We start from the raw sequence: 25,177 nt of genomic DNA, 5'->3' as shown, positions 1-25,177 counted from the left end.
TCAGATTTGATTGCAGTACAAATTTGGGTACTCTTTACCTAGAAGGGCGCCCACGATTTTGATCGTGGGCATCGTAAGGTAAAAAAAATTGCGTCGGATGCGACCAAAAAAATCGATTACCGCGATTTCCCATAGGGAACAATGTTAAATGTCCCAATTGACCTGATTTTCCATAGGGAACAATGTTAAATGGCCCACAGAGGCCAAATAGGCACCCTGAAGTGTGAAATGGCCCCCACAATTGTTAACGCCACCCCACGATCAACGTCAACCCAAAGCGTGGCGAGAGCAGCGAGCCCGCGAGGGGCGGCGGTACGCGTCCTACGACCTTTTCATACCCCCACTATCCACGTCGGCGTGGAGTTGAGAATAGAAAGTGTGGCGAGCGCAGCGAGGCACCGAGCCCGAAGCGTGGCGAGCGGACACCTTCACAGGTTACGCGTCCCCTCGCGGGCTTCACAGGTTACGCGTCCCCTCGCGGGGCTCGCCACGCTTCGGGCTCGGTGGCTCGCTGCGCTCGCCACACTTTCTATTCTCAACTCCACACCGACATGGATAGTGGAGGTATGAAAAGGTCGGAGGACGCGTACCGCCGCCGCTCGCCACGCTTCGGGTTGGCGTTGATCGTGATGTGGCGTTAACAATTGGGGGGGCCATTTCACACTTCAGGGTGCCTATTTGGCCTCTGTGGGCCTTTTAACATTGTTCCCTATGGAAAATCGGGTCAATTGGGACATTTAACATTGTTCCCTATGGCAAATCGCGGTAATCGCGTCGGTCGCATCGCATGCGATTTTTTGGTACATGCGATGCCCGCGATGGCCGCGATGGGCTCCCTTCTAGGTAAAGAGTACCCAAATTTGTTCTCAAAATGAGCAAAACCATGGCCCTTATTCTGATCGGTGCGGAAATTCCCGCATGCGGACGGACCGCCGATGTTGATCGTCTGCGCATGTGCAGAGGTCACTCTGCGCATGTGCAGGCGATTTCGCCGCACGGATTCTTTATACGCCGCACAGGGGGCGTAGAGGGGCGTGAGGGGCTACTTAGCCTCATTACCCTATGCATACGCCCCCCGTTTCATGGGCGTTCCCATGCAAACGCGGGGCGTATGCATGGTAATGAGGCCGTGACGCGTGGGTACGGGGCGGGCATCTGACATCGCCGGATGTCAGCTGCCCGCCCCCATACATGATTTCACACGGACAAGTGTCCGTGTGGTCTTGTGTTGCGGGACCTGGTGGAGCGTGCGGCCCTGCATTCGATGTTCGGCGACCATCGAATGCAGGGGCTGCTCCCAAGACGGAGGAGGCGTATCCCCGTCCAATTTCATGCGGATCGCCACATATCCGCATACGGACGGCAGGTGGCGATCCGTATGGAAGGCGGGGATTCGCCTGCACGGTTGCGGCCGCATATTCTGATCGGGCCGCACCGATCAGAATAAGGGCCATGTGTGTACTGCAGGTGGGGTGGTGTGTGTTGAAACTGAAATCTAAATTGCAGTGTAAAATAAAGCAGCCAGTATTTACCCTGCACAGGAACAATTTAACTCACACAAATCTAAAGGCCCCCATACACTATGCGATTTTGGGACGATTTCATCCGATTTCGGCACTTTGTGCCGATAATCGTGTGAAATCGGCCCAAAATCGTAGGTGTGTGATATCTGATCCGATCCGATGCGCGGTCCCGTGCGCATCGGACCGGATCAGGGAGGTCGGACGGTCTGTACATACGATCACGTCTGACCTCCCTGTATGCATATGCCTGCCACCTGACAGGCATATGCATGCAGACACCGGGGGAGCAGTGGGGCGGGCAGTGGGTCCCTGAGCGCCGGCGAGTGCTGCTGACTGACCTGGCCGGGCAGTGTACTTACACATAGCAGCAGCGGGGACGGGCAGCGCAGTGGCGGCTATTATATTTTTAAAATACTTGTCAAATGACCGGCCGCTCTCTGATTGGCTGAGAGCTCTCCGGCCAATCAGAGAGCGGCCGGTCATTTGACAAGTATTTTAAAAATCTAATAGCCGCCACTACGCGTCCCGTCCCCGCTGCTGCTATGTGTAAGTACACTGCCCGGCCAGGTCAGCAGCGCTCACCGCACCCGCTGGCCGCCCCCACCACCGCCGCCGCCGCTGCCCGCCCCCACCACCGCTGCCCGCCCCCACTACTGCCGCTGCCCGCCCCCACTACTGCTCACCGCCCTGCAGCTCCCCGGGTTTTTTTTTACATGGGATACAGTAAATCGCATGTGAGCCTCCCGGGGAGCTGCCGGGCGGCTCGCAGGTAAATTGGGTCCGACTTGTCCCTAGGACAAGTCGGCCTAATGTATGGGGGCCTTAACTCTCGCTATACGGGTGCCGGACGCGGTCCCGACAGTTGGGATCCAATCAGATCTGCAATCAGATCTGAATAAGGACTCATGTGGCAATGCGATGTAACAGCCTGCTATGCGAGGTATTACATGTGTCGATGTGGAGTGCACTACAGTGCATGTGATTGTACAGGTGCATCATTCCCAGCAACTTTGGCAGCTCTACAGGTGGTCAAGAAGAGTATGTCACATGGGGGTTTATTCTAGTTCATTCTTTCTGACAAAATCCTTCTTAGATGGACAAAACCATGTGCACTGCAGGGGGGCAGATGTAACATGTGCAGAGAGAATTAGATTTGGGTGAGTTATTTTGTTTCTGTGCAGGGAAAATAATGACTGCATGATTTTACACTTCAATATAGATCTCACTTTGAAGAAAAACCCCACCCAAATCTAATTCTCTCTGCACAAGTTATATCTGCCCCACCTGCAGTGCACATGGTTTTGTCCATCTAAGAAGGATTTTGTCAGAAAGAATGGACTAGAATAACCCCATGAACGGTAACAGTTGGAAGCAGTGGCGGATCCAGAGGTGGGGCCGCAGCACAGTTCAAAATTCAAAAAGGGTAGCCGCACCAACTGACATTCCAACTGACTTACTGGTAGTGGGCGTGGCTCTTCTATTTGAATTCTGCAGTGTGCTGTGGCACCCCCACTAGTTGGAAGTGGGGGGAAGTTGGTCGGGTCAGCGGTTCACAAGGCCCAGGATATATGAGATCAGCACTGAGGGCGGACCTGACATGAGGCAGGCTCAGGTTTTGTTCAATGGGTCAACAGTGTCTAGGTTCACCCCAAAAGGTTGACATACGCAAAGTCCACACAAGAAAAAGGTCAAGATGAAATTGATCAACATATGAAAAGCACATGGACCCCCAATGCAATATTTGCGGCAAAATCCCCGAACACACCATTTTTCGGGGGTTAGCCACAAATATTATGTATCACCTGGAATCTCTGATCCCTGCAGCGATCCCTCCTGCACCACAGCCAGCCGCATCCCTCATAGGTTTTTATAGCTAATGCAAAGCTGTCCGATGTATCAGCATTGGGCAGTGTCGCTTTGGATCCCTGGGCTACCATTCTGAGATGGCGGTAGCCCATTGTAGCCTATGGGCTACATACTGCACTGCCGCCAGAGCAGCGCTAAGAGCGCATGCTCAGACCCCCTGGCGCCCGACTCAGCTCATTACAGGGATGCCCTGTCCCTGCGTGTGGGGGGTAATACATCCCGCCGATAGGATCGCATATTACAATACGATCCTGGGGGGTAATATTCTGCCCAGATCACATTGTAAATGCGATCCTTAATAAATGGGCCCCATAAACTTGAAGGTCCACATAGAAACCCTTTAGGCCACACAGATCAACCCCCAAGCCCAAACAGTAACATGTTACTTAAATCAAAATACACTGTTTAACCGTATGGACTATTACACATTATGGGGGAAATTTACTAATATGAAAAACCGAGTTTTTCGTATTAGTATTTCCCCTACGACTGCATACGACTGTTTCAGTCGTATGCAAAGTCGTGTTCCGGAGGGGGATTTACAAAGCAGTCATAGACGACTGCTTTGTAACCCTCCCGATGTCGTAGGAATTCGTATTAGCTGGCCGTATATACGGCCGCTAATACAAATTTTTCAGGCAGTCTGCACGGATCAGTCAGATCCGACATGGATAATCGACATGCAGAAGAATGGCGACATGGATCCGGAACCAGGAAAAGGCACCGGATCAAGACTCTGTGACCTACCTACGGGATCAAGATAGGTAAGTATCAGTGTGTGTGTGTGTAATGTATGTATTAAACTTTTATTTTTCAGGTGTCAGTGTGTATTTATTTAACTATTTTTTTTACTGTGGAACTACAAGACCCAGCAGGCCCTTTAATGCCCCGCAGGCTGGGACTTGTGGTTCTCCAAGTCCCAGCTTGCGGGGGAGGCTTGCTGGGACTCATAGTTCCACAGTTTAAAACAATAGTCTATTCTTCTATTTTTTTACACCAAGATCAGCCCGGTGGCCACCGCACAGGGCCACCGGGGACCTCACCAGGCTTCAGCCTGGTCAGGTAAGTCCTGGAGGGGGGGGACCCCTTTATTGGGGGGGTCCCCACTCCCCCAGGGCCTCTGGCCAGGTTGACCGGTCAGGGGGTTAATGCTTTGGCCGGGGGGACTTGTATAAAAGTCTCCCCCCGGCTGTGGCATTACCCTGCTAGCTGGTTTGGCCTGGGGCTGGTTCTTAAAATACGGGGGACCCCTAGTCATTTTGTCCCCCGTATTTTGGGATCCAGCCCCGGACCTGGAGCCTGGGGCTGGTTGTTAAAAATCGGGGAACCCCTATTTGTCGGGTTCCCTGATTTTTAATTACCGACCCCGGCTCTTTCAGCCTGGTGCTGGTTCCAGCTGTGGGGGGTCCCCACGCTGTTTTTTTTTTATATTTATTTATTTTTTTTATATTTTTACACTGAAGCCTGCACGGATCTGACTGATCCGTGCAGGCTTAAAGCAAATATGACAGGACAATCAAGGTGTATTTTCCTGTCGTATTTTCGTGCCTGTTTTACACCAATTAGCAGCCGTATTATCAATACGGCTGCTTAGTAAATCAGGAACCACCATTCTTTTTAATGGTGATTCCTGTCGTATTCTATCGATGGTGTAGACATTCGTATTTGTAAATACGAATGTGCCATCTTTAGGAATACAAATTGTTGTATTTTCAGGATAGTAAATCCCGAAAATACAAATGTGTAAAAAAAATAGGTGTATTTCTGCCTACGAATATACCTATTTTTTACGAATCCATATTAGTAAATTTCCCCCTATACTACACACCGTAATTCCCATTACACATTATACTGCACACCATAATGCCCATTACACAGTATACCATACGCCATAATGCCTATTACACATTATAGCACACACCATAATGCCCATTACACTGTATACAATACCCTATAATGCCCATTACACAGTATAGGATACGCCATAATGCCTATTACACATTATACCACACACCATAATGCCTATCACACATAATACCACATTCCATAATGCCCATCACACATATCCCTCCTATGCCCCGTCACATATATCCTTCACCTTACTCCTGTTGGCAGAGTATATAGCGTTGCTTGTGGTGTTGTTAGACAACACACGTTTTGGAAGCTTAACCAGGAATTGCTTTTATTGAGTAATGAGCACAGAGTTAACAGTTAGTCAAAGGGTTAACTTGCAGGTATGCAGTATATAGCATGTCTAACAGGACAGGCAGGTGTACACAGGTGTATGGTGCAGGTACTTATCCTTCCAGTAGCAGGGTTTAGCAGTATGGATGGCAGGAGACTCTTGACAGATCTGTGAAGGTGACAGCGGGGTTTAACGCTGCTGCACTCTACATTGGGAGCTCTCCCGGCGATGATTGACAGCTCCCTCTCTGCCTATGGCAGGGATAGCTGCCGGTGCCTTTGTCCTACTGCACATGTGCAAATCGCATGGGAAATGATGCTGCTGCCTACGTGGGGGAGTAAATATTGAATAAAATGGGTGCTGGGTCTACGGGACACACCTCTAGGACCTTGGTGACCATTGTAGATATACCGCTGCGGCCGAGCCATCGGCCAATACCTACTCAATAAAATCGTAGCCCCTCATGTAATGGTCTGCACCCCGGAATCCCCTCCAATGTAACAAGGGCCCGGACCTATTTTGATGCATTTCATTGAGAAACAATTGTGTCTCTTAATGAGCATTTTCTTCTTCTTACAAACAGATACAGTATTATGGAAAGTATTTATTGTTTTTATATGTGAGAGCCAATCTGGATGAACAACTTTAGGCTGACATTATATACAGTATATATATCTATGCTCCCACTGTGTATACTGTGGGCGTATGCTAATAGGATTCCCGCCCACCCTATGCTCATTTGCATTCCTGGATCACACATGGCGTACTTGCTATTTTCCCGTCAATATGTTTATTGGCGCCAGGTGCCGTTTCTGGCAAAGAAACAGAATTTACTGAAACTGTATCATTCATTTCTCTGCAATGTACCTCTGCTACCGTCATGATATTAATATTATCCTTTTTTTATATGGCGCCACCACTTTCAGCCACCCACAACTGGCTGCGAAAATGGGCAGTCTGAGGGGGCCAGTGACACAATTGGTGCAGAATTGCATTATCACACCCACGTCCCCAACGTTACATTGCCGGTAATCTAAGCATTTTATAGGGGGTGGCTGGGCCTCGATGATGCAATTGAGTGTCCACTCCCCCTTGGATGAAGACACGCCCTCTCTCAAACAGATCTGGTTGCCCCTCTTTGTGGTCAGTAAGTCTGGTGCAAGTGTTTTGGTTCAGAATTTATAAAAGTCGAATTTTGTGTAAAGAATTCTTGAAAATTGCTTAAAAAGCAGTCATTTTTGCATTCCAAAACCTGAAATTCAGATTTAAAATCCAAACCAAGTACACAGGTCGGGTCTGGTTTCAGATTTCTAAAGAACCAATCAGAACATTTCTAATTATACTGACTCCGTTTCCCTTTCAGAAACCCATACAAGATTCTCATCTTACTTATCCTCACCCGCTTCTCTCCCACTCACATCTCTCCCTCATCTCCTACCCATCCACTTCGATCCACTAATGTACGCCGCCTCTCCTCTCTAATGATTACATCCTCCACATCTTACCTCCAAGACTTCTCACGTGCTGCTCCCTACCTCTGGAACTCTCTCCCTATCAGACTCTCCACCTCTCTATAGAACTTTAAATGTCCTCTCAAGACCCATTTCATCCCCAAACCCAGCCAAATCTCACCTTAACCCTCTATTCCATGCTCACTGTCTACCCAATCTGTGTCACCCTGGTCAGTCTGCCCCTCCTCTTTAGAATGCAAGCTGTCACAAGCAGGGCCCTCCTTTCTCATGTATTTATCCCTCTCTTACTTAAACTATCTTCGATGGCACCAGATCCTGCAGTTTCTGCCCCCTGATACTTATGTCAGTGGTGTCTGCTGATGCCGCTATGGCTGACAATGGACTTGTACCTGGGCTATCACCCAGCACGCCGGCACAGAACTGCGGAAAGTTTGCAGAGGATGATACAGATCATACATCTAACCGTAATCCTCAGAAGTAGGAGATTGTCCCCTTGGGCTTTGATCAAGTTAATGAGGTCATTATTCAGTCCGTGTAACATAGTGGCTTATTAACATACAGAGCGCATCCACGGAGCAAGAAGCAGAGAGGGATTAAAAATAGACAATGTTGTTTGCTTGAGCACAATATAATTGCTGCATTATACAAAGGCACTGCATAGATTTACACAATGGCACGTAGCACACACAGCAGCGGGAGCTGGTGGGAGATGGCACTCGGGCTGTATATGCCACCTTAACGCTTTACGCGAGAACAGACGTGTAACACGCAGCCGTCACTTACCTGCTAATAAGGGAAATGAACTCTGCTCAGTTCCAGGGAACTTTGTTACTCTACGTGTGCGTATCGCTAATATATAACCGTTACCGTTGACAAAATAGCTATCTCCAGGTGAGAGCCGCCAGTAATTCTGAGCGAACGCCCTTTCCATCCAATGTCCTATTATAGGCGAAGTACTTTTATCAAAATACCAGTCTTTATTAACCCTTTGAGTGCCAACATGCGACTGTTCTTTTAGTGTAAATAAATACAAATACGGCCCAGTCAATTCGTTGAAGTTTAGTTAAATATTGCACCCAAAAAAAGGACAGTCCCTGTGAGCGGCGCTGGCATTTTTAGAGAATATTTTGAGGATCACAGCAACGTTGGCACTTAAAGGGTTAAGCTGTGGATTCTATTATTGGTCAATAATTAAGGGGAGTGGGGGGTGTGTGTCAGATCGTACCTTCGTCCCACCAAATCAGGCCCTGATTGGGCCACGGCTGACACCTTGGTCCTGGTGAGCATGACAGAGGCCAGAGTGGGTCAGCCATGACAGCCATCAGCGAAACCCGTCACTTTTGGGTACCACACAATGAAATTATTTTGTTTTTAAGTCTTAGTTTTATGTTTTATTATTGTGTTAGCTTTTAATTAAAAGTCTGTCACGCAGATTTACTAATCCTTGGAGAGTGATAAAGTAGAGAGGGGTAAAGTAGCGACCAATTAGCTACTAACTGTCATGTTACAGGCTGACTTTGAAAAATGTTAGGGGGTGATTGGCTGGTAGTTTATCTCTCAAGTTTATGTAATATGTTGAGTAAAGTTCAATCCCGATGGGTCACTCCATCTTTAGGTGGCATCACCCAGTAGAGGCCTTTATGCTTTTATTCACATTTCCTGTCATTTTTTCCCAAAAATCCTTGCAGTGTAGATAAGTGCGCGGAGTCCTATGTTTTGATTTTGGTTCTCATTTCACCTCCGTTTTTTGTTTTGGGCTTTCAAAACCACCTGCAAGTGATTCAGTTCAGTTCCGAATTCGGTTTTATAATCCAAATACTGAGTTTTGGCATTTTAGATAAAAAGGATCATTAAAAACATGCAAAAAAATCTGATTTAGAATCCAAATTTTGAACCTCAGGAGATCCGAGCTGGCACTGGGACAAAAATTCAATCCCGTTTCGGATGCCTGCAGGACCGAATCGTACATCCCTATTGCAGAGTGCTTGGATTTTCTGCTCTGTAACACAAAGTAATGTCAGGATAATAACAAGGGGCCCGGACAAGACCCCGGGAACTCTGCATTCCAGAGCTTGTAGTGTCCGGTCCGGGGGGTGTCCTATCCAGGGGCGTTGCCTGTGATAGCTTTCACCAGGGACATGGGGAAGGCGAGATTACCGCCTCCCCGTGTGGTCCGGACCATTCCAGTTTTTGTTACATGTCCGGTGTTAAACGCCGCTGTCCGGGATCTCCTGCGCCCGGACAGCCGGCAGACGTCACAGGGCATGAGAGCTCTGGGGGTGGTCCCCGCCAGCGTCTCACACCTCGTCCTGGACTCGGGCGTCGGGGCGTTGCTAGGCAACGACCCCGAACTTCCGCCCGGCGGCTCCCCGCGTCGCCAGCTGACGTCAGCTAGGCGGCGCGAAGTTCAAATATAAGCCGGCGTCTGCTGGGCTTTTCAAGCTGTCCCCCGGTCCCTGGTGCAGTCCCTGCCTCCAGCTCCTTACCAGTCCCTGGTCTTCCAGTTCGAGCTCCTGCATGCCTGCTGGTGGGATTTGGAACCTCTCCATTCTGCTCCTGTTTCCCAGCCACCCTGGTGATCTGCCTTGTGGTCGCGTAAGTGCTCCTGTGGAGCCTGGTTCCTTCTTTTCTTTGGAGCTGCCTAGCTCTTTTTGCCCTTTAGGCTGTCCCGCCGTTTGTTAGTGATTTTGTGGGTGTTTCAGGACCTAGTCCCTCCGTGGGCCTGGCCCACACCTCTTTATCCATTGTTTAGTCTGGTACTCCCACTCCCGTCCTGGCCTGTAGTTTCTTTTTGGATAGGCAGGGCTTTCCCATCTCCTGTCCCAGTCCTTGTTTTGGGGATTCACTGCCAGTCTTCTGGTTATTGTTTTTCTGTGTGGAGATTCCCCGTCTCTTGTCGCTTGTGCCTGTGACTGGGTCACATTCCCGGATTTGGCCCGGTGCCGGCAGACAGGGGTTTCGTTACAGTCAGGCCCGGTAGTTAGGTTCTTCCTTTTGAGTTACCCCTGACGATTGCTTACCCCTTGTCCCCTCATAGACCTAGCTGCATCGGGGTTGGAGCGGGCCTAACTCGCTCCTTCGAACGCGGCGGCCACAGGTGAAGCCTAGTACCTGCAGGGGTTTGTCATCTGCCCGGGGTACTCAACAGAGTCAGCGTAGGTTTCGCCGTGGCCGTCCTAACCGGCGGTCCCGGCCACAGGCTCCCGCCTGACCTCCAATTCCCCGCTCCCTGTAATTGTTCCCCAGAGTCTAGCTGCAAGCATAACATTATAACCGGCCATACAGGTTATATAAAGGGGATTTATATAACAACTTTTTTTTGTGTGTGTTTCTTGCCATTTTTTGTTTAATGAATCCTACTCCTCAGACTTTCTCGGATCAACTCCAGGGGCTAACCCAAATGGTCCGGGATCTGTCTTTAAAGGTAGCCTCCCAAGAACAGAGGATGCGTCCTCCAGATCCAGGGGTGTCGGAACCTAAGGTGAATTTGCCCGACCGATTCTCTGGGGATCGGAGGGCGTTTTTCAACTTTAGGGAAAGTTGCAAGTTGTATTTCCGGCTCCGTCCCCGGTCATCCGGTTCTGAGTCCCAACGAGTAGGCATGGTGATGTCTTTATTACAAGGGGACCCTCAGACTTGGGCATTCGGGCTACCTTCTGACAGTCCGGCCTTGTCTTCGGTTGATAGCTTCTTCACTTCGCTAGGCTTGTTGTATGACGACCCTGATAGAGAGGCCTCCGCGGAGACTCATCTCCGAGCCCTTAAACAAGGGAAAGACCCCGCAGAGGTCTATTGTACCGAATTCCGCCGGTGGTCAAATGATTGTGGATGGAATGACCCTGCCTTACGGAGTCAGTTCCGCTGTGGTTTGTCCGATATCATCAAGGACAGCTTAATCCAGTACCCTGCACCCAGTTCTCTGGATAAATTAATGGAACTGGCCATAAAGATTGACCGCCGTCTCCGTGAGCGGAGATCTGAGCGGGGTATACAAGCACGGTCACTTCCCTACGTTCCCTTAGTTCCTGAGGAGATCGATGAGCCCATGCAGATTGGGGCGACTCGCATATCTCCGGAGGAGAGAGCCCGTAGGTTCAGTTCGGGCCTTTGTTTATACTGTGGGAACAAAGGGCATATCCTTAAAAATTGTCCCAACAGGCCAGTAAAAGCCTTGGCCAAGTGAACGAGGAGAGGGTTCACTTAGGCCTGCAATTGTTTTCCTCTCACGATTCTTTATTAGTTCCATGTGGTATTTGTTTTCAGGAAAATAACTTTTCCGGTACAGCATTCATAGATAGTGGTGCGGCCGGGAATTTCCTGGATATCACTTTAGCCCAGACATTGGGTATTCCTCATCTGAAACTCCAAGGTCTTGTTACTCTTCGGGGTTTGGATGGGAATATCTTGTCTAATGGGGCAATTTCTTTTCAAACCCCCTCAGTTTTGATGACTATCGGTTTGTTTCATACGGAGGAGATTTCCTTTTTGTTAACCTCATGTCCTCTCGTTCCCATAGTATTGGGATATCCTTGGTTAGTCAAACATAACCCCATTATTGACTGGAGTTTGGCGCAGATTGCTCGTTGGAGTCCCTTCTGTATTCAGCATTGTCTTAAAACCTCGGCCTTGGTGGCGTCTGTCTCCCTCTCCGAGATACCTCCTCCTTATCAAGACTTTGAGGATGTGTTTTCTAAGGGGAAGGCGGACAGACTTCCGCCCCATCGCCCATATGATTGCGCCATCAAATTGGTCCCCAACGCTACCTTACCCAAGGGTAGATTGTATGCCTTATCCATTCCGGAGACTAAGGCGATGGATGATTATGTACAGGAGAGTCTAAAAAAAGGGTTCATCCGCCCGTCTAAGTCCCCCCTCAGCGCGGGTTTTTTTTTGTGGCCAAGAAGGATGGTTCCTTAAGGCCTTGTATTGATTTTCGGGCCCTAAACAAAATCACTGTGAAAAACACCTATCCTCTTCCATTAATTGCGATACTTTTTGACCAATTACGATCCGCAACTATATTTTCCAAAATCGACCTCAGAGGCGCCTATAATCTCATTAGAGTCAAAGAAGGCGATGAATGGAAGACGGCTTTTAGTACTCAGACGGGGCATTATGAGTACTTGGTGATGCCTTTTGGTCTCTCAAATGCCCCCGCTGTGTTTCAGGACTTTATCAACGATGTCCTTCGTGATTTTTTAGGTCAGTTTGTAGTCGTCTATTTAGACGACATCTTGATTTTTTCACAAGATTTACAGTCTCACAGAATTCAGGTGCGTCAAGTCCTGCAAAAATTGAGGGAGAATCAATTATTTGCCAAACTGGAAAAATGTGAGTTCGAAGTTACATAGGTTTCTTTTTTGGGTTACATTATTTCTTCTCAGGGGTTCCAAATGGACCCAAAGAAACTTCAAGCTTTGGTAGACTGGGCCCGTCCTACCAGTTTGAAGGCAATCCAACGCTTTCTGGGATTTGCCAACTATTATAGGCGATTTATTCACTCTTTTTCCTCTATTGTTGCTCCGTTGGTGGCGTTAACCAAGAAAGGGGCCGATCCGTCACAGTGGTCCCCTCAGGTAGAACAGGCCTTTGAATCTTTGAAACAAGCCTTTGTCTCAGCTCCTGTTCTTAAACATCCTAATCCTGACCTTCCCTTTATTGTGGAGGTGGATGCTTCCGAAGTAGGGGCAGGAGCAGTTTTGTCTCAAAGGGATCCAGAGTCGTTGGACTTGCATCCCTGTGCATATATGTCTCGAAAGTTTTCCCCGGCAGAGGCCAACTATGATGTTGGAAATAGAGAGTTGCTCGCCATCAAATGGGCTTTTGATGAGTGGTGTCATTGGTTGGAGGGAGCGGTTCATCAGATTCTTGTCCTCACTGACCACAAGAATCTGCAATACATCGAAACAGCTAAGAGGCTCAACGCCCGGCAGGCTCGGTGGGCATTGTTTTTCATGCGCTTTAATTTCTCTATATCTTATAGACCAGGCTCAAAAAACGTCAGAGCCGACGCGCTGTCTCTGTGTTTTCTTCCCCGACACGACGACAAGATCAGCAAGAGTCCCATTTTGCCTGCATCTTGCATTCATGCAGGAGCCCAGCAGACCTTAGAAGCCCTCATCCGCCAAGCTCAGAGTCAGGCTCCGGCTCAAACCCCCACCAACAAGTTGTATGTTCCCCCGTCTCTTAGACGTAGAGTCCTATCGGAGTTTCATGATTCCAAACTGGCTGGCCATCCAGGAGTCTTCAAAACGTTGAAACTGCTTTCTCGTGTTGTTTGGTGGCCTGGTATGTCACGTGATACCAGGGAATTTGTTTTATCCTGTCATGGTTGCGCGCAGCATAAGGTTCCTAGGTCTCGGCCCGTGGGAGAGTTGATTCCCCTGTCCATTCCTGTCAGACCCTGGTCACACTTGGCGATGGATTTTATTGTAGGATTACCTGTATCCGCTCACTGTCAAGTGGTTTGGGTCGTGATCGACAGGTTTTCGAAAATGGCGCACTTTGTGGCCTTGAGACAATTACCTTCGGCCAAGGAGTTGGTTGCTCTGTTTTTGCAACACATTTTTAGATTGCATGGTTTACCCACAGATATCGTGTCTGATCGCGGGCCGCAATTTGTGGCACAGTTTTGGAGACTGTTCTGTTCTGCATTAAAAATGAAGACCAGTTTGACATCGGCTTTTCACCCACAGTCCAACGGACAAACAGAGCGGTTGAACCAATCCCTCAAACAATACTTGAGATGCTTTGTGTCCAAATTGCAAAATGATTGGGCAAGCTTTTTACCGCTTGCTGAATTTGCGTATAACAACGCACATCATTCAGCATCTAGGACCTCTCCGTTCTTTGCAGTATATGGCTTTCGACCCGTAATATTAAACTCCATCAACCTTCAGCCAGACTGGGACCTCGATTTATTGGTCCTTTTCAGATCATTAAAAGGGTGAATCCGGTAGCATTTCGCTTGTCTCTACCCAAGTCCCTCAGGATCGCCAATACCTTTCATGCCTCCCTTCTCAAGCCTGTGTTCTTTTCTCGGAAGTTTCATCGCAGGAGTAACGCCGGGTCTTCCCCAGTGATGGTACGGGGACAACAGGAGTTTCACGTAGAGAAAATTCTGGATTCCAAGTTTACTAGAGGTTTATTGCAGTTTCTTGTGCATTGGAGGGGCTTTGGTCCTGAGGAGAGGTCATGGGTTCCTGATAAGGACCTTCATGCGCCCAGTCTTAAAAAAAAAAATTTCCGAGAATTTCCGGATAAGCCTGGTGGTAAGGGGTTGTTGACCCTTCCTCAAGGGGGGGGTACTGTTAAACGCCGCTGTCCGGGATCTCCTGCGCCCGGACAGCCGGCAGACGTCACAGGGCATGAGAGCGCTGGGGGTGGTCCCCGCCAGCGTCTCACGCCTCGTCCTGGACTCGGGCGTCGGGGCGTTGCTAGGCAACGACCCCGAACTTCCGCCCGGCGGCTCCCCGCGTCGCCAGCTGACGTCAGCTAGGCGGGGCGAAGTTCAAATATAAGCCGGCGTCTGCTGGGCACAGACGCCGGTTATAGCTTTTCAAGCTGTCCCCCGGTCCCTGGTGCAGTCCCTGCCTCCAGCTCCTTACCAGTCCCTGGTCTTCCAGTTCGAGCTCCTGCATGCCTGCTGGTGGGATTTGGAACCTCTCCATTCTGCTCCTGTTTCCCAGCCCAGCCACCCTGGTGATCTGCCTTGTGGTCGCGTAAGTGCTCCTGTGGAGCCTGGTTCCTTCTTTTCTTTGGAGCTGCCTAGCTCTTTTTGCCCTTTAGGCTGTCCCGCCGTTTGTTAGTGATTTTGTGGGTGTTTCAGGACCTAGTCCCTCCGTGGGCCTGGCCCACACCTCTTTATCCATTGTTTAGTCTGGTACTCCCACTCCCGTCCTGGCCTGTAGTTTCTTTTTGGATAGGCAGGGCTTTCCCATCTCCTGTCCCAGTCCTTGTTTTGGGGATTCACTGCCAGTCTTCTGGCTATTGTTTTTCTGTGTGGAGATTCCCCGTCTCTTGTCGCTTGTGCCTGTGACTGGGTCACATTCCCGGATTTGGCCCGGTGCTGGCAGACAGGGGTTTCGTTACAGTCAGGCCCGGTAGTTAGGTTCTTCCTTTTGAGTTACCCCTGACGATTGCTTACCCCTTGTCCCCTCATAGACCTAGCTGCATCGGGGTTGGAGCGGGCCTAACTCGCTCCTTCGAACGCGGCGGCCACAGGTGAAGCCTAGTACCTGCAGGGGTTTGTCATCTGCCCGGGGTACTCAACAGAGTCAGCGTAGGTTTCGCCGTGGCCGTCCTAACCGGCGGTCCCGGCCACAGGCTCCCGCCTGACCTCCAATTCCCCGCTCCCTGTAATTGTTCCCCAGAGTCTAGCTGCAAGCATAACATCCGGAACACACAGGGAGGCAAGAACCCCTGGCAAAGCATATTAATCCCTTGGCAACGAGCAAGAACCCCTGGCAACGCACATTAACCCCCCCTTGGCAACGAGCAAGAACCCCTGGCAACGCACATTAACCCTCCCTTGGCAACAAGCAAGAACCCCTGGCAACGGACATTAACCCCCCTTGGCAATGGACATTAACCCCCCTTGGCAATGGACATTAACCACCTTGGCAACGGACATTAACCCCCTTGGCAACGGACATTAACCCCCTTGGCAACAAGCAGGTAATTTATAATTTATTAGAATCCTTACTGTGGGGGGCAATGTGGTGTGGCATAGTCAGTGTGTTTCGACTTTTGTGTGACATCCCATTTTTTTGGGACGGTCCTGCGGGAATTAGACACTGCATGCGTCTAATGAGGCAGGGAGGCTGAGGGCATGGCCAGCAGTTCACACAGCACTGGCCATGCCCTCACGGCGACAAAACGGCGCCCAAAAATGTTGCCTCTGGCACGCAAATATATTCCTTTCTTGACTGCCAAAGTTGGGAGGTATGCATTAGGTTTGAAGGGCATTACAGTGTGCAGCATAGTATCATAGGCATTGTGGTGAGCTGCATCATGTTTCAGAGAAATGGCGGTGTGTGGCATAATATATCGCTCGCTCAGACACTGCCTGGCTGTTCACGACGGCCTGCGCTGCGTGGATTCAGTATTGAATCCCGGCGGTCGGGATCCCGGCGTTCAGAATCCCGACGCCGGAATCCCGACAGCCGAAATGCCGACAAGGGGTGGACGTGGATCGCCCCCCCTTGCGGCCACGCAGCAGGCCCGGTGCCTCGCTACGCTCGGCACACTAATTTATTCTCCCTCCAGGGGTGTCGTGGACACCCCAGGAGGGAGAAAGTGTCGGCATTTCGGCGGTCGGGATTCCGGCGTCGGGATTCTGAACGCCGGGATCCCGACCGCCGGGATCTTAACTGCATCCCGCGCTGCGTGTCTCAATCATAGGTCACGCTGCACAGGCCACAGCGCTGACCACCAGCGCCAGAACCTGCTTGCCGCCGGGCCTCCCACATCATACCCGACGCCGGAACCTGCTCGCCACCGGGCCTCCCACGTCGCACATGTCTACCCAACGCCTGCCTCTGCACTGCGGCCGCCTGCCCCCCTCCGCTGCTCAGAAAAAGTAAGTCAGTGTGGGGGCACAGGGGGCAATTTTCTTTTAGGGATGCCAATCCCAGGATTGAGCATTTTTCAATCCCAGTGATATTGGTGTACCAGCCCCAAGATTTCTGTTGCCATCCCTTACATAGAATTGACCTTCTAGACCTAATTTGTCTCTGTCCCTGCGTCCCCACCATCTCTGTCCCCACCCTCTGGCCCTTCGTCACCACCATCTCTGTCTTCGCCATCTCTCTCCCTGCATCCCCACCATTCCTCTCACTGTCCGTGAATTTTGCCACAATCTGTGTGGCATAATGTGAATTTTGTGTCATTCCATGTGGCATAATGTGAATTTTACGACATTCCATGTGAATTTTGGCTCATTCTGTGTAGCATAATGTGTAAGGGGCAAGTATAAGGAGTCTACTATTGTGTTGCATAAAGGGTATATGCAGGGCTATTTTTGAGCAGGAACGGTCCGGAACGCCGTTCCTGAAGTTCAAATTAAAAATGACATCATCTGGAACGCCGTTCCGGAACCTGCGCAGTACTCGGGTCGCGGTTGGGGGGCTCATCGCGCGCGAGGGGAAAGAGCGCCTGAAAAGCCAGTGAGTGTGCCTGGCTGTCGCAGCTGTCCCTACTTCATGCCGGCCGCTGCGGGACTCTGTGGGTAGCACTTCCCACAGTAGCTACACACTACACAGCGGCAGGCGGGCAGTCCAGCGCGAAGAGGGGGAGCGGCCACGACCTCCAGAGCAGCCGCGGGAGAAGCGGCAGAGATGATATGGTGAGTGGTCACGGTGCGGTGCTCCTAGCAGCAGCGAGTCAATCTCACCCGCTCCCCGTGCTGCGCTGCCTGCTGCTGTGTAGTTCTTATTCTGCAGTGCAGTCACCACAGCAGGTGGCAGCGCAGCACGGGGAGGGGAGCGGGTGAGATTGACTCGCTGCTGAGATTGTGCAGCCAGGAGCCTTCAGTACATATTAAAAATTGTGTCCCTCTGCTGATATTTTAGAAGGGTTCCTCGCTCAGGTGCTGTCTCCCACCTCCAGGCCTCCACGCTCCTGCAGCAGTGCAGCTTTTACTATAAAACTTGGGGACTAAGTAAAAACCGGACCCGGATAAGACACCGGAACGCCGGACCAGACATCAAACTCTGCATTCCGGAGCTTATAGTGTCTGGTCCGAGGTGTGTCCCATGCGGGGGGTGTCTTGTCCGGGGGGATGCCTGTGATTGCTCACACCAGGGACATGGGGAAGGGGAGATTACAGCCTCCCCGTGTGGTCTGGACCGTTCCAGTTTTTATTACACCCCCGGACCATGCGGTGAGGCTGTATTCTCCCCCCTCTCCTCTCCCAGGTGACAGGTGCGAGAGCAGCCTCATCAGATGGAGCACCCCCGGACAGGACACCCCCGGACCGGATACTACAAGCTCCGGAATGCAGAGTTTGATGTCCAGTCCGGCATTCCGGTGTCTTATCCGATTCCGGATTTTACCCATACCCTAAAACTTGTTCCTCTCCCCCTGCCCCGCAGTTGCTTTTGGTGCCTGGAAATGATGAGATCAGTGTGTGTGTGTGATGTAACATGTAAGGGGCATGTGTGTGATGTAACATGTAATGGGCATCCATGTGTGATGTAACATGTAATGGGCATCCGTGTGGGATGTAACATGTAATGGGCATCCGTGTGGGATGTAACATGTAATGGGCATCCGTGTGTGATGTAACATGTAATGGGCATCATTGTGTGATGTAACATGTAATTGTCATCATTGTGCGATGTAACGTGTAAGGGGCATCACGGTGTGCGATGTAACATGTAAGGGGCATCAGTGTGTGATGTAGCATGTAAGGGGCATCCATGTGTGATGTAACATGCAATGGGCATCATTGTGTGATGTAACGTGTAAGGGGCATCACGGTGTGCGATGTAACGTGTAAGGGGCATCACGGTGTGCGATGTAACGTTTAAGGGGCATCACGGTGTGCGATGTAACATGTAAGGGGCATCAGTGTGTGATGTAACGTGTAAGGGGCATCCATGTGTGATGTAACATGCAATGGGCATCATTGTGTGATGTAACGTGTAAGGGGCATCACGGTGTGCGATGTAACGTGTAAGGGGCATCACGGTGTGCGATGTAACGTGTAAGGGGCATCACGGTGTGCGATGTAACGTGTAAGGGGCATCCATGTGTGATGTAACATGCAATGGGCATCATTGTGTGATGTAACGTGTAAGGGGCATCACGGTGTGCGATGTAACGTGTAAGAGGCATCACGGTGTGCGATGTAACGTGTAAGGGGCATCACGGTGTGCGATGTAACGTGTAAGGGGCATTATGGTGTGCAAAATCCAGAATAGAATTGAAGCAAGGGTTAAAAAAAACATGATAAGGCAGACCAAGGGGACGGGCTGTGGGTGGGTTAAGGGGCAGGCTGTGGGCAGGCCAATGTCCAGGAATCTCTCAACACAAAGGTGGCAACCCTAGCTCTGCAACAGGGGTCCTCAGACAAGAGGCCCGGCATACCGGTGGAGGCCCACGCTGGAGAGAGGGAGAGCTGCCTGAGGTACACTCGCCACTGAGGGGGGAGGAAGGATTAGGAGGCGCAAAGTAATTTCTGTAACTTTCAAACACCTGTCTGCTCTCACTTCTCTACCACCACCACCCTCTCCTCCTCTACCATCCCCCTTTCCTCCTCTTTTAAACCCCCTCTCCTCCTCTAACCCGTTTCCTCCCCTACACCCCCTCTCCTCCTATGCAACCTCCTCTCCTCTTTTAGCACCCCCTTTTCCTCCTCTAACCTCTGTCTTCTCCTCTATAACCCCGTCTCTCCACTTTGCTGCTGGGGATTATTATGTTACTGCCACTGTTGGGAGGAATTATGTGGGTTTTTTTTATGTAATGCCCCGCCCCTTTTGTAGCTCCTCCCATATCACCGCCCACTTTCTGTCCCGCCCACAGTTCCTGAACCTATTTTCCGACAAAAATAGCACTGGGTATATGGTGTGGTACACACCCCTATATCCTTTTAATGGCCACACCTCTTTTCTGTAGCTCGCCACTCCTGGGGGGACCCGTGACACTGTTGTACCGGGGCCCAGGATTTCTCTTGGCAGCCCTGGCTATAATCTAATCTAATCCTTGGTAACAGCTGTCACAGGCAGCCCCCCCCCCAGACAGGACACCCCCGGACCAGACACTACAAGCTCCGGAATGGAGAGTTTGATGCCTGGTCCGGCATTCTGGGGTCTTGTCCGGGTCCGGGTTTTACCCATACCAGAATAACACATCAGCACCGGACAGACTGGCTTCAAGGGTTTCATCGTCAGAGGAACAAATAAACAGTCATTTATGTTTATGGAGCTCTGACAAGACAGACCAATGTTCTGGCACCCCGGACACCCAGCGACTCATAATTTATTCAAGAACACATTAACGATTTGTTAATTTATGCTGCCGATTACCAAGATGCAAAATAGTTTGTATCACTTTCTTTATTGACAGCGGGCGAGGATGAATACAAAGTGGGGACGGCTGAGGCCGACGGCAAACAAATGTTCATCTAAATAATTGTTATTATAGTTGTGACAGAAACTGCAATCGTCCCGACAGTGTTATCTGCAGCCCATCACGGTGAGAGATGCATGCGCAAGACGGAGGAGACAAGTAATTGCATACATACTGGTCTATCTATGGAACCTTCCGCTGGCCGGAAGCTGAGGAGAGAAGTTCCACGGACAGGCAATATTCTAATTGGCGACATTAATGCAAATTTTAAGCTCCGAAATGCTCTTAATAGACCAGTTTATAACAACCGTAATGGGAAAGTGTCACCGCTATAGACTCCGCTGTCCCTATGAGATGCAGTATATATTGCAGTGAGATTACTATACATCTCTCCGGCAGTCTGCAAAGCTATTCAATATGCAGTATTATGGGGATCGTGCCCGTTTCGATGACCTCAGAGTCAGACTAGTTTATGCGATAAATAAAGCTGCGCAGACTCGCTGCTCTGTAACTATAGCATAAAGCGGTCCGCGCCAAGTTACACATCATGGGAGCGATTGTGATTTGGCCGATATTCCAAGATTCACGCAAATGAACGATGTTTAAGCATCTGCTAAACACTCGGACGTACGGTAAATGAAATGTGAGGGGCGGTCCTGAATGGTGGTTGGGAAGGCGGGGCTACAGCACAGTTCAAAATTCAACTTCCATTCCAAACTGACTCACTGGCATTTGGTGTGGCTCCCCACATTTTGAACTGTGCTGCAGCCCCTACCCTGCATCCGCCACTGTATATGTCCATTATATTTCTGATGGAGTTTTGCTGCTTTGCTGTATGCCAATCCTCCAATATAGAGGATTTATTTATTTTATTTTGAAATCTTTTACACGCACAAACTCAGGACAACCATAATTGTTTGAGACAGCGAACAATTGGAAATGCGCACAGACATCGCTTGCAGATATCTGAAAACTGCACAAGCGACGTATAAAATAAGTGCACGTGGATGTGACTTAAAGTGCGGCCGGACTGATCTGTCCCTTTACAGACCTCTCTTTCCATTAAAATGATCATTTCAGGGGGTTACCATACACACATACAGAAGTTGCATACAATGGGGGTGTCATGGTAATGCAGTGGGCAGGTACAATGACATTTCCGAGCTCATTCATAGCACAGAGATGGGACGCTGCTTTCACCCAGCATGGTCTGATGCGAGTTTCCATAATACTGATAACAACAGAGGTTGCAGGCGGAACAAGAACAGCCAATCAGCTCCTAACCTTTTGCAGTCCAATTTTTTTTTTTTGCAGTTCAAACAGTCTGCTTTAAATGTTTAAGTTAATTGTAATTATAATTTTTAAATTAAAACATGGTCTACATTGAATGCTGAACAATGTTAATGTTCTTATTTTTTAAGTGAGTCACTATTGGATCTGCTACTAGCGCTAGGGCTGTTGAACCTAACTAGACATTGGACCTGAAAGGGCTAACTGTCGTGTAACAGCCTGTGTTAGAAAAATGACAGTTAGGAACATATTGGCCGCTACTTTATATCTTTCCACATTATCCCTCTCCAAGGCTTACTACATAGATCCCTGAGTATGGGAAAGCCTGGAAGTCTCAGTGGTGCTCAAAAAGGTAGGGGGGGGGGGGGGGGGGGGGCTGCAAAGACATGGGTGCCAGAGAAGCAGCAAAGTCCCCAACATGGTGCAGCTGGTGGGGTCCAACTTGACATGGCCACACTCAGGGCCAGTGCAAGCCCTGTCAGCGATTCATATGGTGCGGTCACGCCCACCTTCTTACTGGCGGACCTGGCTCCATCTCCACCCCTGGCCGAATGTGCTTCATCATAAGCAGGCAGGATATTGCAGGACTTGTAGTTCCACCGTGGTCTGAGAGCTACGTGCAGCCTAAACAATAGAAAGAATAAGGAGCATGTTACATTGTCCTCATCTCCTGTATAAAATCCCCTATTCTGATTTATTTGTCTCATTAAAATCTGTTTATTAGCTTAGATTTCAGATGAGATATTATGGAGCAATAAATGCTGTTATTTATGACAAATGTACATTTTTATCTATAGCGCTCTCTCCCTGCTGGTTAGAACTTGTGATAAAACAGGGACTTTTATTGTCCTGATGTTGGCTGATTTCCACCTACTGTTTCAGCGCTCAACAAAGAGACGGGAGAAAGTCATAGAAGTGAGGGGACCCATCTATGCAGCCTGCAAGTGCCACCCGGGGCGTCTCAGCTGCTGATATGATGTATGGGGTCCTCATTGTGGGGTCCAGAGTAGGGGTTGCCTAATACAGGCCCCAAGGCTGTTGCACCCTATCCCCCACTCACAGTTCATTATTTAGGAAAATACTATGGAGCAAGTCGTTGAATCAAAATGTTCTCTATACTAATGCACAGATATCCTGAACAGGGGCGGGCATAGCAATATCCCACGCCGATCCCACGGCAGCTTGGAGGTATGTGTGTGGCGGGGGTCTGCGGCGATACTGCTACATCACTGCTAGGATCTTCAGACACTTGTCTGCAGTAGGGATGGCCATCGACCATTGATGATTCAAAATCATTCATGGTTTATGACCGATGTAAAATAGTGTTGCCATCGATGAGGGAGAACCAGATGATTTCACTCAATTGGTGTCAAAGCATAACCGAATAGTTTTTTCTTTTTCTTAGTCAATGTGCTGGGACACGGAGCATAGCTCCACCCCCGACACTGTACAGCCCTGCCCCCATGTACTGATTGTCCCACGGTCAAATAAAAGGGATGGCTATCGATAGTTAAATTCATCAATGGTCATAAATCACATAGTATGCTAATATCGATGGACGTTTTCACTCTCGCCATTGATGGCAACCATCAATGGCAATACCCTCGATGGCCATCCCTAGTCTGCAGTTCTATAGTGCCTGTCTGCATTGAAAATGTCACTCCCAAAATGGCCACCGTATAAGAGAAGACATTTACAAAGGATGCTTGTTGGACGACGCGGCCATTTTTTATGGGGACACGCGTGATAGACCCATGGTGGCAGGAGGTAAGGAAAACCCCTGTCAAGCTGTGACATTGGGGGGTGAGCAGATACCATGAGGCGGGGGGGGGGGGCTGACACTTTTTTGGTGGGGAGGCACATGTTTTATAGTTTCAACACTGATTCCGAATGTCTGACCTGTTATGGGTACATCTGTTCTCAAAATCTGAAATCTGGTAATATAATTGGTTTCTTCCAGCTCACTGAATGGTATTAACGTACCTCACAACTTTTTCTCCTCCTGGAGCGCACCCGAAAAGGGGATGTGGCCTATGAAAAGGGGGAATGGCCTCGTGGGATGACGCGACCTAAGGCTGTGCCCCCATTTTTCTCCGCACTGATAAGATGCTGTGATCCCCCCCCCCCCCCCCCCCACTGCGGGAAAATGGTGGCTCCGGGCGGTATTGTATTAGTAATCAATCTAGAACACTACATGATAAGAGATATCGGTTAAATATATTTGAGCAAATTTATGTGTACTGTAAGCCGTTTTACTGTATACCCCTCCTTTCCATGCACCTGAATGGTATTTCTAAACTGAGCACATGCCACTATCTATATGTATCTGGTAATATACTCTAAGTCAGGGGTTCCCAAACTTTTTTGAATCACGGCACCCTAGAGTATCAGAATATTTTTCAGGGCACCCCTAGGCCAAAGTTTGTTACCAAGAATATATATCCTTAGGTCCAGTTATGTGGTGAGGAACACGATTCACTTCTGTTTCCCCACATATTTTATAATTGGAAGCACCAAGCATTGATTTTGGCTGTTACATTGGCCATAAATAATTTGAATTGGTTCTGGACCACCAACCTGAGGCACCCCTGCAAGTGCTCCGAGGCACCCCAGGGAGCCTAGGCGCACAGTTTGGGAACCACTGCTCTAAGTACAAAAGAGTAGCTAGTTTTCCTCATTAAACTGTTACTTTGCAGATAATATATACTGTGTATACATACCTCCCAACTGTCACGATTCCGTCGGGACAGTCCCGATTTTTGGGTCCTGTCCCGACGTCCCACCCGCGGCAGGCATTGTCCCGCTGCGGGGGGGTGGCAGTTGAGAGACCCCCCAATCTAGTAGAATAGACGCTGTGCGCATGCGCACAGCGTCTATTCTCGTATGAAAATGAGGTCGCGGCTAATTAGCATAAGCCGCGCCCTCATTTGCATACGCCCCGCCCCCTTTTCGCCGCGCGAGTGTCCCTATTTCATCCGGACACAAGTTGGGAGGTATGGTGTATATATAGTCACAATGCAGCAACAACAGCACTCAGGAATCAAAGAGACAACAGCAGGAATCCAGCTGTTGTCTCTGTGATTCCTGAGTGCTGCATTGTGCTGCGTGAGTATATACATTACCACATTGGTCTGCAGCCGGCACCAGATATATATATATATATATATATATATATATATATATATAATTTTTTAAGTGGCATTTGTACTCCTTTCTTCTTTGGCCAGGTGGAGATGCTGCTCATTTATCTACAGTACTGGTATAGGGATTGTGATTAGAGACACCTGCCTGCTGTGATCTGTCTGCTGGTAAAAGGTCATTTTTCTTGCTGTAGATCAATACAATAGGCAGCAGGGAGATGGAGAGTGGAGCAGGCGGGCAGGGGGTCGTATTAGAGGACACTATCAGTGATTGGATGCGGGTGGTGGCATAAGAATAAATTCAGACAGGAACTTACGAAGAGTTTGCAGTGTACTCAAAAGTTTTTAATGCAAAGTGGAATAAATGTCGTCACTAGAGGGCGATGGAGTTTCTAACTGAGGTAAATGTTCGGTGCCCTCCTGCAATTCGTTTGTTCACCAATTTTGTGCCACCCTGACATCCCCCCTTATTAAACACCAACCAAACCACGGCATGGACCAGAACATGGATCATTAACAGTGGCAGATCCAGATTGAGGGTCAGATGTATCAAGCTTCAAAAAGTGCTAAAGTGGAGAGTAATAAACAACCAACCAATCAGTTCCTACCTGTCATTTGTCAAACCCAGCC

The 25,177-nt window shown here is 49.4% G+C and overlaps 1 long non-coding RNA gene across 1 annotated transcript in view; it reads right to left on the bottom strand.

Annotated features, from left to right (window-relative positions):
• LOC146050516 (uncharacterized) overlaps window positions 1-24,239 on the bottom strand; it is a 32,963-nt gene extending 8,724 nt beyond the window's left edge. Inside the window, exons 1-2 of the long non-coding RNA XR_014466320.1 lie at window positions 24,128-24,239; window positions 21,917-22,031 (exon numbers count right to left, since the gene is read on the bottom strand). This is a non-coding gene — a long non-coding RNA (uncharacterized LOC146050516). The remainder of the gene's footprint in view (window positions 1-21,916; window positions 22,032-24,127) is intronic.
• Between the last annotated feature and the right edge of the window lie 938 nt (window positions 24,240-25,177).

Source organism: Crinia signifera, chromosome 12 (assembly GCF_055691185.1).
Source record: "Crinia signifera chromosome 12, ASM5569118v1, whole genome shotgun sequence".
NCBI lineage: Eukaryota > Metazoa > Chordata > Amphibia > Anura > Myobatrachidae > Crinia > Crinia signifera.
Note: the sequence above shows the minus strand (reverse complement) of the source record. Positions and strands in the feature narration are given on the sequence as shown.